Source organism: Diadema antillarum, unplaced genomic scaffold (genome assembly GCF_040938485.1).
Source record: "Diadema antillarum isolate AM-2024a unplaced genomic scaffold, OU_Dant_1.0 seq00000135_RagTag, whole genome shotgun sequence".
NCBI lineage: Eukaryota > Metazoa > Echinodermata > Echinoidea > Diadematoida > Diadematidae > Diadema > Diadema antillarum.
In genome coordinates this window covers 486,749-506,509 of record NW_027271212.1, presented here as the reverse complement: position 1 = coordinate 506,509, position 19,761 = coordinate 486,749, and the positions used below count along the sequence as shown (strand labels likewise).

General features: G+C 38.7%; 1 protein-coding gene across 2 annotated transcripts in view; it reads right to left on the bottom strand.

The window, feature by feature from the left end:
- The window catches only part of LOC139727535 (beta-arrestin-1-like), a 200,712-nt gene that overhangs the window by 107,412 nt on the left and 73,539 nt on the right, over positions 1-19,761 (bottom strand). The window lies entirely within an intron of this gene.

Genomic DNA, 19,761 nt, shown 5'->3' with positions numbered 1-19,761 from the left:
ACAAACTGCTTATCTGCATTGACCGAAACTCCTTTGATGCACACAGAAAAACAGGATAAATTTGTACTATGCATCCCCCTGACTGAAGCAACACAATCCACTCCAATCTTTACACTTCTAGGGTTGACTTTCAATTCAAATTCAACACAGTATCCACTCAGAATTATCAGCATGTATTAATTCCATTAAAAAAAAAAAACAAAAAAAAAAAAACTTCATTCTGTGCTTATCTGAATGCCCAAACTGGAAGTGGATTTTTCAAAAGGAATTCACTCTATTCAACCATAGCCAGTAACTGCTGGATAAGTTGGCATTCCTCACATTTCATATCTATTTCCAGCTTCTTTTAATGTGGTTTGTATAAATTTGTGAAGAGGTCTGGAAAAGTCCACTGTTATCACAGGGGTGAGACCTGCAACAAACTGGTAGGGACAATTTTGACAATTTTTCTTTAAATAATGCAGTAGCTTGGCATGAATGTGACAGTCTCTGCTCATAAGTTGGAATGGATTGGTGAGCTGCTTATGGGTAGGTAATAATAGACATGATGATGTAAAGAAACATACAAACAAACAATCACAGACACAGACGTAAACACGCACAGAAACATACATAAACACATTCATACACAAACCCACCTCTAAAAAAAGCACATACATACCATATGCACAAATGCATACACTTAAACAGCCCCTCACTGTTGAAAGTTTACTATGATATGCATTGAACATGACAAAATGAGGCACTACCCTGTTCTAGTGGGAAAAAAAAAAACCTGTGATATCCTGCTGATAGACAGTCTTACAAATATTGAGAGAGCCATCAGTCGACAACAGTTTGGATATGCAGGAAAACACTCTTCAACAAACAGCGCCCTCAGAATTCAAATACAAGTGTCAATGTTTGCTCCTCTGCAACAGTGAATTGGTTTGCATTGAGAAAATGTCGTAGTTTACTGGGAAACCGGATTAATGCAACAATCCACACGCTTTTTTCTTTTTCTTTTTTTAGATGAGAAGACTTTACATTTCTGCAGTAATCCCAGCTATGGGCATGACATCTCTATTTTTCTTAGTTACTCAAACATGAATACATTTTTTTTTTACAAGTATAGAATATTCTGTTCCTTGAAGACATGAATATTGGCAAATACACAAAAACATTCTATTACACAATGATTTAAACAAATCAGTCACTTTTGTTGCAAACCAGGATCCTTTTCCTGGACAGTAACTCTGTATCCGAGTTATTTGTGCCATAGCAAACTTCAATCAAGCCTTTGCTTTGTTAGCACTTGACTAGGACAGAAATAACTGCAATCGTCTATGAAGCCATTGCTTTGCTTGCACTAGACTAGGACAGAAATCACTGCAATCTTCTATGAAATCATTGCTTTGCTAGCACTTTACTGGGACTGAAATCACTATATTACAAAATCGGAACACAGATGATTGCTTGTCAACAGATTACTGAAACAAAAACATGCTAGTGAAAGGATGAACGACATTAAATGCTAACAGAAGGACCAAATTTACTGTACTGTCGATGAAAGATTAAAAACTAACCAGCATTGCCAATAAAAGGATGAAAATAAGGAGTAAACTATTATCTAATATTATCATTACCTGACATATCCAAAATGGAGGATAAGTTACAGTCATCAGGGGGTTTGGACTTTCAATATTTGGTGTCCAAGTTTTGTATGCATAACAATCTATCTATTGACCTATTCATCTGTTTATCCATCTCTCTTTCAATTCATTCTATCTTACAGGTATGCCATCACTTAACTACTTTTTCTTTTGGAATGCCTCTGTCACTAAATCCTCCTATATATATTCTATTTTTGTCTTTTTTTCTCTCCAGTTTCCTCTAACACTGATATCTCATAATTTCATACTATATTTCACTTTATTCTTTCTATCTCCCAAAGGACGATGACGTCTCAGGGCACCGTTTCATGAAAGTTGTCAGCCATGAAAGTTGTCGGCCCTGACAAGTTGTCCGTCTCTCACAATTTCAGTGAAATCCTTGGTTTTGATTGGCTGAGAAGCTCTGGTCACTGACCATAACTATGGTGTTTGTCACAGACTGACAACTTTCAGGAAATGATGCCCAGGTTTCTTTCCCTTTATTGATTCTCTTAAAATCTTCACATTAATCCTCAATAATATTGTCTCTTTATAAACTAAACGTATTCCATCGGTAGAGGATCATTGTCTATACGGGAAAAAAACTGCAGCCATAGACATACAGAAAATCTCTCTACCCACACGAGCCTCGATAGCACGATTCCCCAGCTTGGTGTGATAACAAACCACCTTTCTCCTCGCCTTCTTTGAAAAAGGGCAGTTACGCCACCAGCAATTGGAAGTCATCGTCCTTCCGAATTTCAACCGACATTGAGAATTTTATGGGTGAGAGACTGGGGGGAAATTAAGCACTGGAAATGTTGAAAAGATTGCCACAGTATCTGAGATTTATTGGAATCATTATAATCATGAAATATCACAACTAAAGTAGTGACTAGCTGGTTAGATTCAAGAGTTTTTACTCATTCCCATAGTGATTGCAACTAGAAGAAGTAAGCAACACGGAAAGCTTTCTTCGTTGAAGGAAGGACAGCCAACCTTTAGAGACTAAATAAGAAAATACTGATACACAGTAAAAAGAAGAAGAAGAAAAATAACTCTGGGATTTTAAAAAAAATGCACTTTTGCTCTAAAATGGAGGAAACTGCACATGTAAAAGTTGCTAAATAAATGAGAGAAGTATTTTCTATTGCGATTTTTCTTTGAATTCTGGATACGGGAAAAAAATAATTCCAAGTATGGTCAAGGTGTACACTTTGGCTGCACTGTTGAGGGTGTGAATTTCAAACTTACTCCTGTGGACAATTCAATAGCTGACTACATGCTATACAACATAACTCTTTAATAGTGATTGAATCTCATAACTCATAAAATGCATGATGATGTGAATGGCAACATATATTTTCTCCATGGACTTAGGGCTAGGGTTAGGGTTGTGATAGGGTTTTAGGCTTAGTTTGTTGTGAGAATGAGGACCAAATGTATGGTTAGGGTTATGTTTGCGGGTAGAATTTATGCTTGGCTCAGCCTGCAGATATTTCATGGGAGAAATGTCATGGGAGCAAATGTTACGGAACCCATCCACCAGACAGCAAGCCTGGTATTTGGCAACATCAATAGAAAAAGGTTGTCAATGCATTCAACATACGTATAACAATGAAATGGATGCCTAACAAAGTGTTAATTGAAGGACCATTCTGGTCACCTGGTCTAAACTAAGTTCATTCTTTGTTTGAACATGCATTCCATAGATTGTCATATTGGCCTAGCGAGCTCATGCATTACACCACTTTGGAATCTAGTGAAGTGCCTAACCAAATGAGAAAATGAGAAAGGTCATTTGTACCAATTTATGCACACAAGCTGATTCTGAACTGGTATATTAAAGGTCCTGTTTACCTTTGGGAACAGTGATTTAAAAAGAATTTCAAGATATGACATTTAATGCATATGTGTAGATCTGTTGTACCACAAAACATCCTGTCACATAATGAAATAGTAAACAATTATGTAACAGTTAAAAGAACAATCTCGACTCTCCGAGAAAAAGCCTTTGTTTCTGCAGCCCCATCTCTCTGGAATGCTCTTCCTCTGAGGACCCGATCAGCAGAGACCATTAAAACATTTAAAAAGCTTCTGAAATCACATATGTTCGCATCTTGTTTTGACTGAATTTTCAACGAATTGCTCATTGGGTGTATATCTCTATCTACTTTCTTCTTTTTCAACCTTCTTATGCACAATTATGACTATGATGTATGCTATTCTTTTGACATCCTTCTGCGCCTCAGAATAGGCTACTAGATCGAAGGCGCATTACAAATGCTGTACTTATTATTATTATGATTATATAAAATTGTTGTGATAAAGCCTAAAATATTTGGAGATATCTGTATTTTTCTCATTAAACCGTAACTGTAGATGGTTTAGTCTGACAGCATTTCTATTATAACTATTGTTCACATTTTGTATATTTAACAATACTTAACCTTGATTTTACCGATTCAAATTTTTACAGTGGTTGTTTCTATCCCTAACTCACATTTTAGAACTATTTTAAAGTACTAACGCTGGCTTCTTGTTTCATCTGCAAATGGTAAATTATGCCTTTAATTATGCATACGTATGGGGCGTGCAAAGTTTTCAAGTATGTGTTCTCAAGTATGTGTTCACAAGTATGTCGCCACTCGTCTCCGTCTTCCAAGTGTACGGTGGCGGTGGCCTGGCCTGGCCTGGTGGTAAACTGTCATCGTGATTGGGAGGTTATGCGGAAGGAGGTCACCACTGGGGAAGAAGACTTGCAACCAGAGATTGATGGCCTGGGGGAGATCCAATCCTCCAGGCAGACTGGAGACAGAGAAACCTGATCTGACGGGCAGACAGGTGATGCTCTATCGTTGTGACATTGCCATGGCAACGCAGATGCTGCAGAAATGGAGAGGCATCCGTGGACTCTGAATGATCCATTCGATGTTTATGATTTTGTTTCATTCTTTTCCCCTCACGTTTGAAAAACTCTCTATTTCTCACGCTTCAAATGCAAAGACACACCACAATACCTGCTCCATGCCCCCATGAAAAGAAGAAAATACCTCATTTTTACACACAAATTGTTCAGTAGGTGTAATTAGAGAACAAAAATGTTTAGAAATTCCCTTAAGAGTTTTTGTTTTGTAACATCATCAGGATTTCCAAGTTAGGAATATGCTCCATACGCTCACAAAATCTTGCATGACCACACTCTCAAAACCCATTGAAATTGTGTATGAACATGTTGCCACTGCTAATGACAGACTTACTGGGAGGCAAGGCAAAATTGACTAACTCTCAAGAGCAAGGAATCCTGAATGACAGCTAAAATTGGATGCGTTTTCAGGTGAAATGAGACCGGCCAACAAAATTGGATTCCGCCCTGACGTCATGAAAAAAAAAAACTCAAATAAATCCTATTCCATCCTGCCAAGAAAAATCTTCATTTTTCATTTGAGCGATTTGCATTTGATGAGGCAAGAGGTTGGGTGGGCTGGAGGAGCTTTGGGACTATGTCACCATTCTCTATCTCTGAGGACAATGAGCACATCATGTTCCTAATCATCGCCACGGCAACAACCATGACGAGATGGCATCTCGGCCAGACGACAAAATGTGGAGGATATCTGTGAAAGTGAAATTTTCTCCGACGCCCCTCTTCTCTCCCTCTCCATGAGTAATCTTGTTCAACTCTCAAGACATACAATGACATAAACAAGCACACACACACACACACACAAACGTCTATGGTGGAAACCGAGGACCTGTTTTACCCACAAGAATTTTTAACCGAGGACCTGTGTGTAAGTAGGACTCTTGTCAACCGAGGACTCATTCATATATTACCATACAACCGAGGACTTATTACAATAATGCTAATCGAGGACCTACAAACATGTACCCCTACATGCAAAAGCATGCAAAAGCAGACCGTTTGGAATGGTCTGCGAACCGAGGACGTCCTCGGTTCTCTGTGTCCTCGGTGTAAATGTAAAGTTCGTGTGTGTGTCCTCTTTTTCCACCATGGATAAGTGCACACACACAGATACCAATACACACAAACACACGCACACATATACACCAATACAAATAAACACATACAACAAATTGAAATACACCATCACATACTAAGTGCATACTGTGTAAGTCTGTGGGTGTGGATGCGTGTCTGTGTGTGTGGATGCGTGTCTGTGTGTATGTACTCACAAAAACAAATAACAAATACATGTAGTAGACCCTTTCCATGTATACTTTAAGCACTTTCCAAATAGTGCACGATGCATTTTGAGCCTTTTTGAAAATTATGTTTTATCTTTAACTACTTTAAATGGTAAACAGAGTTAGAGGAGTTATATCAAATCACTTTTGGGGGCCTGTAATCTCACAGTACAATGACTTTTACTTGAGTGCAGGTGCCGTATAGAATATTGATGCCATTACGACATCGCAGGATATACTTTCATAGAAAAGGCTAGGAAGAGAGAGAGAGAGCAAATGCATGATATACTATCCAACAGGGGCCTTATGGAGAATTAAGTGGAGATAAGTCTTTCTGCAAGAGCTACATTGAAGATGATGCTTGCCTTCTGGCCCCGACAAATATGATTTACAACCGGCACCGATCCTTGAGATGGATGATGCCGTGAGACCATGTAAAATGAGATGGAGAGAGGATGAGTGCGGCGGCGGTATCTCAACCTCCCGTCTCTAGGAGACAAGCAGCCAATGACTGGACAAGGAGTGCACACATGCAGTACTCTGCTTACCCTCGTCCATGACAATTCATTCCCCTCCCCCCCCCCCCCTTCCACTGTTTCTCAAGTGGTGGGTGCAAAATTCTCATCTCTACTGCCACAGACATGCATTGGCTCAAGAAAGCTAAGGCACAGTGGGAGAGACAGACAGACAGACAGATGGATGGACAGACAGACGGACAGACAGAATGACAGAGGAAGAAAAGAAGGGATGACAGGCTGAGAGAGGAGGGGAGATGGATGAAAAGAGGGCAGACAGAAAGAAGAATTAGAGAGCAGGACTAGCAGATGAGAAAAATTTAGTCTGAAAGATAAAAAATGAAGGAGTGATGATGATAGTTTACTAATATATTACATTACTTCTGACTTTATACTTACTACTGCACCATATCTTGGTATTGCATTATACATATTTATGTTGATATATCAGTCAAAATGTATGTGAATGCTTGGAGGCATATTGTATTCAGTTATGCATTCACTCAAAGGGATTTATGTGCAGACTTGCATTAAGCTATGTTTTCATTTATGAGAGAATACTGAGATATGTATTCACTCATGTATTCATTTTTACTGCTATACGTGTGACGTCAAAGTTGAGTGTCAAGTCTTGTCCTTGTTCAAACATAAATTACACCTTTTTGAGGACATTTCAACTGGAGATTTTTGACGTGAGTACTAAGGATGAGGACACATTTCTTCGAAATATAGGTTTTTCATTAAACCGATATGCCTACAGGTGGAAAAGCTCAAGAAAAATCTCGGAAATCCCAAAGGGGCAAGTTGTCAGAGAATGACCGGCGAAGGGACAAGACCCCCGCCGGTGAGCCCGGGGCCGAAGAATCGAACTTGAGCTCAGACGAGGAGTCAACTCCAGCTGGTCAGTCAAGCAACCATAGCTTCGACAGCACGCTGAAAGATGCCATTGAACGCCAAATTGGGCATTCTCTGCGCTCACCGGACCTTGTCAAACAGAAATTATATAAGAGATTGAGAAACTCTGTAACTGATATGATACGGCGAGCAAAACGAGCTTATGTGTCTGAAAGCATTGTAAGGAATAATGGTGATACAAATGCAATGTGGAAATCAATACGACGTATAATGCCAAAGAAAAGCAGTGATACTCCCATTCAAAAGTTGATCATTGAGGGAAATGAAGTTAAAGGTTCAAAAGAAATAGTGGCCTCTTTGAATGATCATTTTGTAAGCTTGGCTGCTAGAAGAAAACAGGAGTCTAATACGAAATTTGGTAAAAATATGCAACAATATTTATCTAGGATTAGATCTCAGTTCACTTTTACTCAAATTTCTCCAAATGATGTAATGAATGTTACAAAAAATATTTCGAGGAACAAAGCTACTGGTTTGGATCAAATTCCTGCCTGTATCATAAAAGATACTATTGATTTTATTGTCGAACCTTTGACCCACATTCTAAATCTGTCATTGAAAACTGGTAAAATTCCAAGTATATGGAAAAGGGCACGTGTAACACCTATCCACAAAGGTGGTGATAAAGACAACCCATCAAATTATAGACCGATATCAATTTTACCAGTAATGTCCAAAATATTAGAGAAAATTGTATTTGATCAAATATATCGTTACCTGTGTCAAAATGACATACTCAGCTCGCATCAACATGGTTTCCGCCCTGGTCATTCCACTTTAACCGCATTGTGGTATTTAACAGATGAAATGTGTAAACAAATTGATAATGGAAATGTAATTGGTGTCGTTACTCTGGATTTAGAAAAGGCGTTCGATTTGATTTCCTTTGATGTTGTCATTGAGAAATTAAGATATCTTGGATTCGACTCACAAGCATTGCATTGGTTCAGTGATTATTTCACTAACAGAGAGCAGTCAACCTTGGTAAACGGAAACTTGTCAGCAAGTAGGACGGTTACAAGCGGAGTGCCACAGGGAAGCATTCTTGGGCCCCTTTTGTTTATCTTAGCTTTAAACGATCTGCATAAATCTGTCAAGAAGTGTGCGCTTTCCCTATATGCAGATGACACTTGTTTATATTTTCCTTCAAAGGATCCGTCTTGTTTACAGAAAACAATCAATGATGACCTAGTGTCACTTCTTGAATGGTTTAAAAGTAACGAATTATTGTTAAATGTAAACAAATGTCAGTTTATGTTGATTGGATCTAAACGGAATTTGAGAAATTTTCAGAATGTTCATCTTAACATTCAAAATACACCTCTGCAAAGAGTTTCAGAATGCAGATATCTCGGGGTCATTCTCGATGAAAACCTAACATGGACCCCACAAATTGAAAACGTTAGAAGCAAAACGCTTAAAGTCTTTCATGCAGTCAAGCGTATAAGAAAGTACATTGATAAGGATACCTCCCTGTTGTTATACAAAACTCTAATCCAACCCCATTTGGACTACTGTAGTGTAATCTGGAGGACTGGTCACTCGGGTCAACTACATCGATTGCAAGTTATTCAGAACAGATGCCTAAGAATGGTGCAAGGTGTTGGCACCCGTTACAATAGGGAAACTCTTTATTCTTCTCTTCAGGTCGACCGACTCAAAGAAAGAAGAGGAAAGCAAGCCTTAATCTTTATATTCAAACTGTTGCATAACCTTGCTCCAACAACTTTGTCCGCTAGTGTTCAACTCAGATCATTTGAAAATTACACTCTACGAAACTCAAATACTCAAATTGTGATGCCAAAACCTCGATCTAATTTTGTCCGAAATAGCCCATTATATGTTGCATGTAAAACTTTCAATAACCTTCCTGTTCATTTAAGAAGAATTAGTGACATCAAAAGTTTCTCGAGAGAGATCATGAAGTTAGCGGAAATCCCTTAATGTGTCCATAGAAGTATATCGATTTTCTCTTTTGTTTTTAATATCTGAATCTTTTCTTCTTTTTTTCTCATTGATCTTCTTTGTAACTTGTTCAGTGTTTGTTATTTATTGTATATCATTGCATATGTTTGCATTTTTGCCGTGTGTATGTATACTTTGTTATTCGATGTGAAACACGGCCTTGCTGAAAAACAGCTGTCCAGCTGAAAGCAGGCTTTTATTTCCGTGTATAAATAAAATAAACTCAACTCAACTCAACTCATTCCAAAGAAGATATGTACAGACATGCATTCATCTATGTATTCATTCTTGAGGGAGTTACAGAGATATGCATTCAGCAATGTACTGTAAAACGAGGAAAGTTTGCATGCATTTTAATTTTGTGAATTTCGCGAGAGCCAAGATTCGCGAAATTAAAATGCACGGGAAATTTCTTGTCTACACTATATGCATTGAATGTTAGAAGCAACTCGTGAAAATTTCATGCCGCGAAAAAGGCCATCGGCTCCAATTCGCGAAAATTTCATGCCGCGAAAATATCGTGTTTTACAGTATTCATTCAAACAGATATACAGAGATATGTATTCAGCTATGTATTCATTCAAAGCGAGATATGCAGAGATATGTACCAGTATTCAGCTATGTACTCCTGTGTGAGTGAGATGTACAGAGACAGATAGAGTGAGAGAAATAGAAAACAAAAGAAAGAGGCTCGGAGAATGGGACCCAGACAGACATGTAAAGAAAAAACAAGTTTTGTTCCTGCTTGAAAGAATGAGACAAAGAGAAAAGAGAAAGAGGTGAGCAAGAGAGTGAAAGCGGTAGAAACAAAAGAAAAAGACAGGTTAAGGAAAGACAAGAATAAAGAGAGACAGAATAAAAAGGTATTGTTGCTAGGAGAGAATGAAGGTAGGAAAGAAACCTGCAAGGAGCAGAGGAAGTCTTGACGAAGGCATATTAAAGGATGTTGTGAGACAGAGGGTGAGGATGGAGAAGAAAAAAAGATAATAGCAAAGAATACGGTAGAAGGGGAGAGAGAGAGAGAGGGGGGGGGAGAGTACCCATTATCATGCAGCGGAAAAGTCAATCTTGTCATCGAGACGGACAGTTGCCGGGCGTTGACATCTGTGTCTGGAATCTAACACCACGCGATGGGATTGCGGCAAACCCAAACCACTTTGGAGATGAACAAATAATCGTGAAAACATACTGATCTTCTCGCCTGCAGTTACAATTCACTCGAGAAGTGCCCAAGGACCAGCCCAGGAAATATTTCATACTATTGCTTGGGTCAGTAGGATGTATGTCACCAGATTGGACACACTAACATATATATATAGTAATCAAGGGTAGAAATTCTTTGAATATTGTCAAAATGACATAGCACTTTCATTGCTGGCCTAATATTATGCCACCACACCAAACTTGAAGGTAGATTGCTAACAATCAAAACTGTGTAATCATTCTAAAACTGTGACTTACAGCTCTAAAGACAAAGCATCAATACACAAATAGTCAACAAAACATCACAGAATAATATTGCAAATTTCCTGTATTAGAGTTGACACTTTTTCTAACTATTAAGATGCTCAGTGGCGTTAACTGATATTGACAGCATCCGATCACCTTTCTGACTTTCAGAAAAAAAGAAGATCTCTAGATCAGAAGAGAAATAAACTCATACATTTTCAGTGAAAGTGTAGGCACATGTTCCATCTTAACCCATTGAGGACGAATCCAGAGTATACTCAGGCACGTGTCTAAGGGAAATGCGTGTTGTAGGAAAATCGAACCATCCTCAATGGGTTACGCTGCAAGTGTTGTGAATAATCTCCGCTTCTGAGAAGTTTTGTAATGTGTTTCAAACCATATGCCCTTAGAACAGAAGAATTTCCTTTATAATCAGGATGGGAATCCAACCTTGTCCAATAAATTTAAAAAAAAACTCCAATAAAAAGGCTTTATTTCATGAGAAAAAAGAAAATAACTCATATCATATTCACACTAACATTTCAAATCATATGTAAATATACCAATACATATTTACATAATTTGTGCATTTACATATATGCTATTCCTGTACTGACACATCAAAAGCTGCAATCTAATTCAGATCAAACCTCTGGATTGCAAGACTAGTCACTTTAAGACTAGCATAGACCACACAGTGTGGTATCATAGGATATTATAGATTCTCCCTTATACTGAAGACAGAAACCAAGAGCAAAATGCAGGAAACTCGCGATTTTCCCCCAGCAGCATAAAAACAAAGCAACTTGTCAGGCGCCTGCGGGTTGACAATCTAACAAATGGATCAACTTGACGCTACGAGACCTTCTGACATTTGGAACGTGACAAACTTTACAAGGTGCGCATGTGAGAGGGCTTGGGTGGCGTCTGCCACCAGATGCACCATGATCTGTGTTAGATAGCGACATACTGATGTTCAACATCTTTGTTACAAAGAAGAACATGGACCTGTCTGCCCTCAAAATTATCAAGGGGGGGGGGGGGGTAAGAAGGCACTAACTTTTCACATGCATTGTGCCTCCAAACATTTTGGATGACAAGATACAGATGGAATCAGTTTAGATTTTTCATCCCTGCGGCAGTGATTATATTCTCCAGACCTACTGTACACAGTTGAGTCCTCGGATAATTGCATTTATCTTTTCCAAAGATTGCATCCTCGACATTTTACCCACTATTGCCATTTTGATCCCAGGTCTGAAAATGGTTATGTGGCAATGCTGGGTATAGGTAAAATTGCAGGGTTCATTGCAAAACACAGCAAAGCATTACCAATACTGCAAAGACTACTTTGTTAATGTCAAATTTGTTTGTTTGCTTGTTTGGATTTATGGCATGTTCACTATGAAAATAAGCATTCAGACGCTTTTGAGTAATTTACAAAGCAACCTCATGTTTTAGACCCCCTGAGAGATTATGCAATGAATGTAAATTGCCTTGCCTAAGGACACACACCTCTGCTGTAAGTGGAATTGAACTGAGGACCTCATAATTGAGAACATGTGGTCATATGTGCTGAACTAAAATGGCTCCTATATTATCTCTCTCTCTCTCTCTTTCTCTATCTATCACTATCACTTTCTTTCTTTTTATCTATCAATCTTCCTATCTATCTATCTATCTATCTATCTGTCTGTCTATCTATCTATCTATCTATCTCTTTCTATCTATCTATCTATCTATCTATCTATCTATCTATCTATCTATCTATCTATCTAGATCTATCTATCTATCTATCTATCTATCTATCTATCTAGATCTATCTATCTATCTATCTATCTATCTATCTATCTATCTATCTATCTATCCTTCCATATATCTATCTATCTCTATCTCTATCTCTATCTCTCTCTGTTACTCAAAGCATTGGGCAATAACAGCAATTTGTGGAATGGATATATAAATGGTTGAGTGGTTCCTTGGGAGGTATATCAAAGTCTCGAATTTTCCATTCCCTAGCTACTGGCATTTTACTACTTCCGGACTTAACAGGTGCAAGAAGTATACCATGATGATGACATTCATTTTTCAAAAAAAGGTAATTCATAATCTCTTGGGTCATGTTAGCATTTCAAAATCAGAAGGATATTAGCTCACTCTCCTTTTAGAAATAATTTTGTCACTGACATTGCTATGAAGAGCTTTTTCTTTTCATCTATTAAGCATAAAATACATTAAATGGGGATTTTTTATTTGAAGTGGCGACATACCGCAGGTGGCTGCTATAGACAGGTGACCACTAAGACAGGTTTGATTGTACCAGGATTTTTTTTTCTCCCTTAACCCGTTGAGGACGAACTGATTTTGCTACAACATGCATTTCCCATAGACCCCTACTCGAGTATACTTGGGACTCGTCCTTAACGGGTTAATAGACTGGTACACAGTTCTATGGCATCAGTGATCCCACTGTAAGCCCTTCATAGAGGTTTGCATTTTTGGAGAGCATCTAGCATCTATCCATATTGCTTGATCCTTCTTAAATGCTTTTCTAAATGAAGCCCATTGTTTGTGACTATTACAAACTATTATAAGCACATTCTTCATTTGGCTTCCCTCTGCAATTTACCCATGATGCCCAAATAAAGTTGCTGACATTCTGAAGTAGTCTTTCTTGACAATAACAAGATAATTTCCGAAAACTAGCCAAATATAGCTCTAGTCTTTGCTTGATTTTTTTAAATGATTTCTGGTTATCTTCAGTACTCCTGTATTGCACCTAGCAGTAATGACTGTGACATTATGATGGTACAGAGTCCCACGGACAAAAAGGCCCGAATTCACGAAGATGGTACAATTGAAACCATGGTTTAAACCATGGACAATTGTATGGAGCGCCAAGTATTGTATGGCCTATTTCATTACGAAATCAGTCATTTCGTAACGTAATGACAACATTTCGTCAGTGAAATGAACATTTCGTCGATCACTTCGTTGACGAAATGACTGATTTTGTAACGAAATAGGCCATGCGACGCTTGGCGCTCCATACAAATTGTCCATGGTTTAATGTGGTTTCAATTGTACCACCTTCGTGAATCCGGGCCTAAGAGCACATACATGTACATACATGTAATTTCCCAGATGAATCAACACCGTGTAAATTGATGCTGTGAAGACATACCAGCAGAGCAAGATATAAGCACCTGAGACTTGTTAATCAGGAGGATAAACATTCTATGGAATATGGCTTCTGGTGACTTGATTTTACTTGTTGCTTGCTTGTTATGGCAGTCCTATACCCACATGCAGCTTCTTGGAAGCCATAGATACATTCAGTTTGGGTGCTGCTTTCTGTGTTAAAGGTGCATAGTCCCGGTAGTGTAGAGGGCGCTGTTGATGATACTGCCGATCACCGTCAGCATTGATATGAAGATAGCTGAAGTTGAGATGTCATCAAGAGTAAAGCACGCAGGTGTTGCTAAGTAATGTTGCCTTCGTTGTCTTCTCTGCGCATCACACAGTCTGTAGTAATGCCAGGGTGCGTGCATATGTGCTTCTTATTATGACATCACAAAAGAAATTTGCTAAAGCTGTCATCCCCCTGAGCCGAATCATGAGCCGAACTGTGATCGGACCACTGACTACAGTGGATCGGACTTCTTTGGACTTGGGGAAATGGGCCACAGCGTAAGCACCAAAGAGGAGTCAATAGCATAGGTCTCTAAAGGAAACTTGCGCCATGCGCCCGTGTACGCATTTGACTAAAACACCAGGACCATGCACCTTTTAACCCGTTCTGTGACACGCAGCGAGCTAATGTCTGTTTCAGCCATAACTGGGGGATTCAGCATGCTTAACAATAGTTGATTTATGCATTAACATAGCAATGCACCCAAATCATTGCATAGTTTACCCATTGAATTATCTTTTCTCATTATTTTTGAAGCCCCCGCTTTTGACCGACATACGTTGCAGTGTTTTAAGATTGAACAGGTCTATAAGCAGGATGTTATTCAATACAAACAAAGGATATTGGCTCCAAACTTTGTGCACTCTCTCATACATTCAGAAGCGATGAGCAAGATCATGCAAGTAAAATAGAAAACAAAAAAGAAACAAATACAAGAACAAAAAATAAGTGGCACAAATAGATCTTATAGAGCTGTGGAGCTTGCAGTGGGCTAACAGCTGCAGCAGTCATTCTAGATGCAGGGTAGGCTAACTTCTCTAAAATATGATTGCATTGGTGATGTGAACAACACGTCTCCGGAGACCTTTTCACATTCTTGTTATTCTCGGGAATATTGAGCACCTGCGCAGGCATCTAAAGTTGATTTTGGTGGGTATACTGTGCACCAGGGTGCGATTACACTCCCAAGACATGATGGAATCTCCCACTGACGATGACATCCTAGTTGCCTCAAATGCCACTTTTGACGGTTATGCATTTCGTTTCAAAAGAGCTATATAAAAATGCATTCGAAGAGCTCGCCTCGCAGATCAATTATTTTGTTTTTCTTGGCATGATTTCGCAGTCCCCACAGGGCCAGTGCAAGCTTCCGTTTTGTTTTTCGCTTTTTTTTTTTTCTGACAGCAATTCCTGGCGGCTCGTTTTACAGGAATTTGGCCCATCTGTGGTGCAATTATTCAGTCTGGGGATTCAATGACATTTCCAATACAGGTATGAGGTAACAGGAAGACTGCTGTTTAAACGGATCAAGTGAGTGTGGCTGTTTGGACACGTCGTGAGAACGCATCCACGATTGGACTGCAGTCAAAACAAGCTTGTATGTAGTTCTCGAGCATAACCTTCTTCTGATTTGTCTACAGACACACTAAAATTAAGTTCTCTCTCTTGTTGCACATCTTCATAAATCTGCCATTACTGTCTGATGGAGAGTGAAATCAAACCAACCCATGAGCACACCAGTAAACACTGACAAACAAAACACATGAAAAGTGAAATAAAACAAAAATAGGGGAGATCAACCTTTCTCCATGTGTTCACCGTGGAAAGAAATACAAATTCTGATTCACGCGGTTATGGCAGTTGCACCACAGCAGAAATGAGGCTAATTCTAAAGTGCAAGAGCACATCATATTCAAATCGACTTGAAAAAAATGGAAGATTTATCAAAATTGAAATTGACGTAAGAACTAATGGAATTTTAAAGTTTCCATCAAGTAGTGATACAAGCTGCAAGCACTGCAGCATATTACGTGATGTGACAGTTTTATCAACTCACAACTTTCTTGTGTCATCAAATCTGATAGTATGTGTAACTAACTTTGGCAATGACAACCCTTTCCCCTCTCAAAACCTTCATTACCAGATCAACGGAACACAATTTAAGAAAAAAAAATCACTGTGAGAGATCCAAAGTTTTTCTTCTTGAATTAATCTAAAATGGAAAATCATTATTTCATGAAGATTTATGTGAAGGCCAATAAGAGACTGGTGTGACAGTGACAGTCCCCTGCAAACCCACTGTAGACTGCTTGCTGCATAAATGTTTACCTGTCTTGGCAGATTTGATTTATTTTCATTTTATAGACGCACTATCACGTCCTGCTCTTGAAATTGGATTTCTTTCAGGGCCGTCATTCTTCCAAGCTGTGATTTTTGTGTTACCCCTACAACCCCATCAAGCATTCTATAATTGAAATTACAATTGATATTGGTCATTGATTATGACAAGCCTGTACTATTTTATGATAATTTGTATCAAAATATCAAAATGTACATTTAGATTTATACTTTGTAAATGTATTTTCTGTATAAAATTCTATTCATGAAAAAGATGAAGAAACCATTTAATGAAATGAAATGAAACACACACACACATACACACACACATGCACACACGCACGCACACACACACACACACACACACACACACACACACACACACACACACACACACACACACACACAAACACACACAAACACACACACATCTGATGAGCGGAATTTCGTGAATGCCTGATGCTGGGAGTTAACCAACTACATGTACAAAGCCCTCTTTTTTGAAGGAGATTATATGCACATTAAGTCAATGACATTTTCATTTGTTGATCCTGCTGCTCAATTTGGCTACCGGCTTCAATGCATGCCGAGAGCCCAAACAAGAAGTCTCGCGACTCCAAAATGTCAGGAATTCTGACGTGCAGATTGCAAAATTTTACCGAGGGGGCTGGACCGGACTTGGGAAAGCATTAAGTGGGAGGGGGGGGGGAGGGGGGGGGGGGTTGTTGGAGGCAAGAAAATGAGGTAATGGCTTCCTAACGAAACAGACCCCCGTAAATCAGAAGCACGCTCCAGGCTGTGCATAATCTGCGGTAATAATGCCCTGAGCAGGCTACACAAACAATTTGAGCATCGGGCCATCTTTCCGATCCAGCCGAGATAACGACGCACCCTTCCAGCTATTGTATTCGGAATCATCTGACCTAATCAATCAAACCCCGTGATCTTTTACTGCCTCCTGTCAGTCATCTACCAGATAAATTCAATCAAAAAATACTCATTATGGATTACATAACATACGTCATATTTTAAAACTCTGTATTGAACATGCTGGCAAATCACAGGGTAGGTGTTGCACAAATAAGGCATTCAGCTTGTACAAATAGCAGTGTGGGTGCCTAGATATACTGATACCAATGCTGTTATACACGTCACAATAAGTTTTAAATAGTAGAATGATTACATGTATCACTTCCCACATGCCCGCGGTATTATCATCACAGCTGCAATTACAATTATACCATAATTGCCATGATCGCAGTCATCAGTATCTTTAGCATCATCATCATCACTGATCATAGTTGATGCTATTATACCAAGCAATATCATAACCTACAAACACGTAAACATGTGTATCAATGCATACAAAAATCACTCCATTCATCTCCTGGCTGCAAACAATAATTCACGACAAAAATAATTATGACTCCTTCACTTCCTAACGAAAGATGATAAAATATTTCATTCACATGAATGTTAAATCAATTACTTTATGTAATTTTTCTAGCAAGTAAAAAAAGAAAAGAAAAATGAATTGATATTCTAGTATGATGGTTCTTCTTTTCCATCAAAACTAAATACATTCAACCTTGTACGAATGATCAAAAAGTAAATCTTCAAAAAGTTTGGTTGAAAAGGGAACAATCTAAGATCTTGCAGAACTTAGAGACAAAAAAAATCATCAATAGAAATATTTTTCCATCACACATCAAAGATCTTGGACATCACACACACACAGACATAAATAACAGCCAGTGAAATTCTTTCTTTTCTCTTGTTTTGTTGTACTCCCAAGAGAATAGAAGTTATAAACAGCAGAACACTATAAAGCCCCTAGTGATGCTGTGTATAGAAAAGAACTTCCGTTTCAGAGACGTTTAACCCTTTTTGTGCCAGGGACTTTGGACAGCGTGTACAATGCTATGGGGTTTTTCTGGACCAATCAGCAGTCACAACACACAAAGGATTTAAGTTTGACTAACTCCATCTTTGTGCCTGTAACAACATCCCTGCATCTTGGGGGCGCATTGAGAGATGGGCTTATGAATAGAGGGTGATGATTTCAGTGACGGTGAAGAAATGTGAGGTGGACGAAAATCGACATCTCTCTCATTTCTGTCTTGTCGTGGAACTTAAACCTACAAGAGCACAGAATTGTAAATATTGTAATCTATCTATTTTGAAATACCTCATGTTCTCAATGCACCAGGCTATAACTTGCAAAACCCTTTCATGGACACTCATCACATTCTTCTAAACATGGGTGCAAGTCAAGTTGGACACACCCATGATACTGAAACTCTGGGGACTGTCCCTTACAAGGACCATAGCAACGTACATAGCAGGTTGGAGTACAAGGACTGTTTGATACCCATTTGTTAGCTTTATAACACAGAGACTCCAACCCCAAGCACCTTCTGATCTGGAGATTCTCCCGCCCGAAACCCCTAGCAAACGGGAGACTCCAAGTTGATGTGTGCGAAGCGCGAAGTTCCTAGGGTTCCAAATGTTCTCTGGTGCTATCTAAGGCATTAAGGCTTATTTTTTCAACATACGATAGCAATAGGTAAGAAATCCTTTCCACCGGGAGACACAGAGCCAGGGCGGGAGAAATCAAATCTCAAACGGGAGAACGGGAGATTTTGCAAAAATGGGCTTTCGGCGGGAGATCTCCCGTCGAAAACGGGAGAGTTGGAGTCTCTGATAACACCTATTTTGATCAGAAAACAGAAACAATGATTCTACAAGCAGTGAACCAGCTTAGAAGTGATGAAGTTCAGGGACTGCAAAACACACGATTCATTTGTCCAAAGAAAAAGAATACTGGAATGATAGATAAATGAAAACAACATTTATCAACAGACAGAAAATATATACCCATAGTAGAACAACTCTCACCCATATACTTCCTGTGTATTTCTAGAATCTATAATCTTCAATGATTACAAATTCATATATGCATTTATCTGATATATCCTTATACTAGTATTTGGATTGTGAAATAAAACATCCCTATAAGACAATCTAAGCATTTTCAAGTGTGAGATGCAAACACTTCTAATCAAAACATTCACATGAAACTGACGATAGTGAAGACAGAGAAATTCTTTAACTGGTAGCAAGTTCTTTCCACACTCAAGAGAGTTCTGGAAAGTTCTGGAAAAGCACTCAGTGTTTAAACTCTTTGAAATAGGATGTGTGAGATGAATAAGAAATCACTGCAAAATGCTCAATTATCCTAAAAATGAATCTACTTTGACCTTTGGTCTCTTGGGCAACCCTGTCAAATTATACAATTAAAATTGAAACATTCCAGTCAAGAATGACTTCCTGTATCAAAATATCAATTTGGATGACCATGCTGAACAGTGCCAATGCCGAGTAAAGGTGAAAATCTTGCAGTTTCAGTTTCGAAAGGCTAGAAACACATATCTTGCTATCCATTCTGGACACAGGATTTAAGGACTGGACCAACAGAATACAAGCTCACGGACTGATCAATTTTTTACTCTAAAATGAAAAATTTTACCAAAAATACCAGGACAAA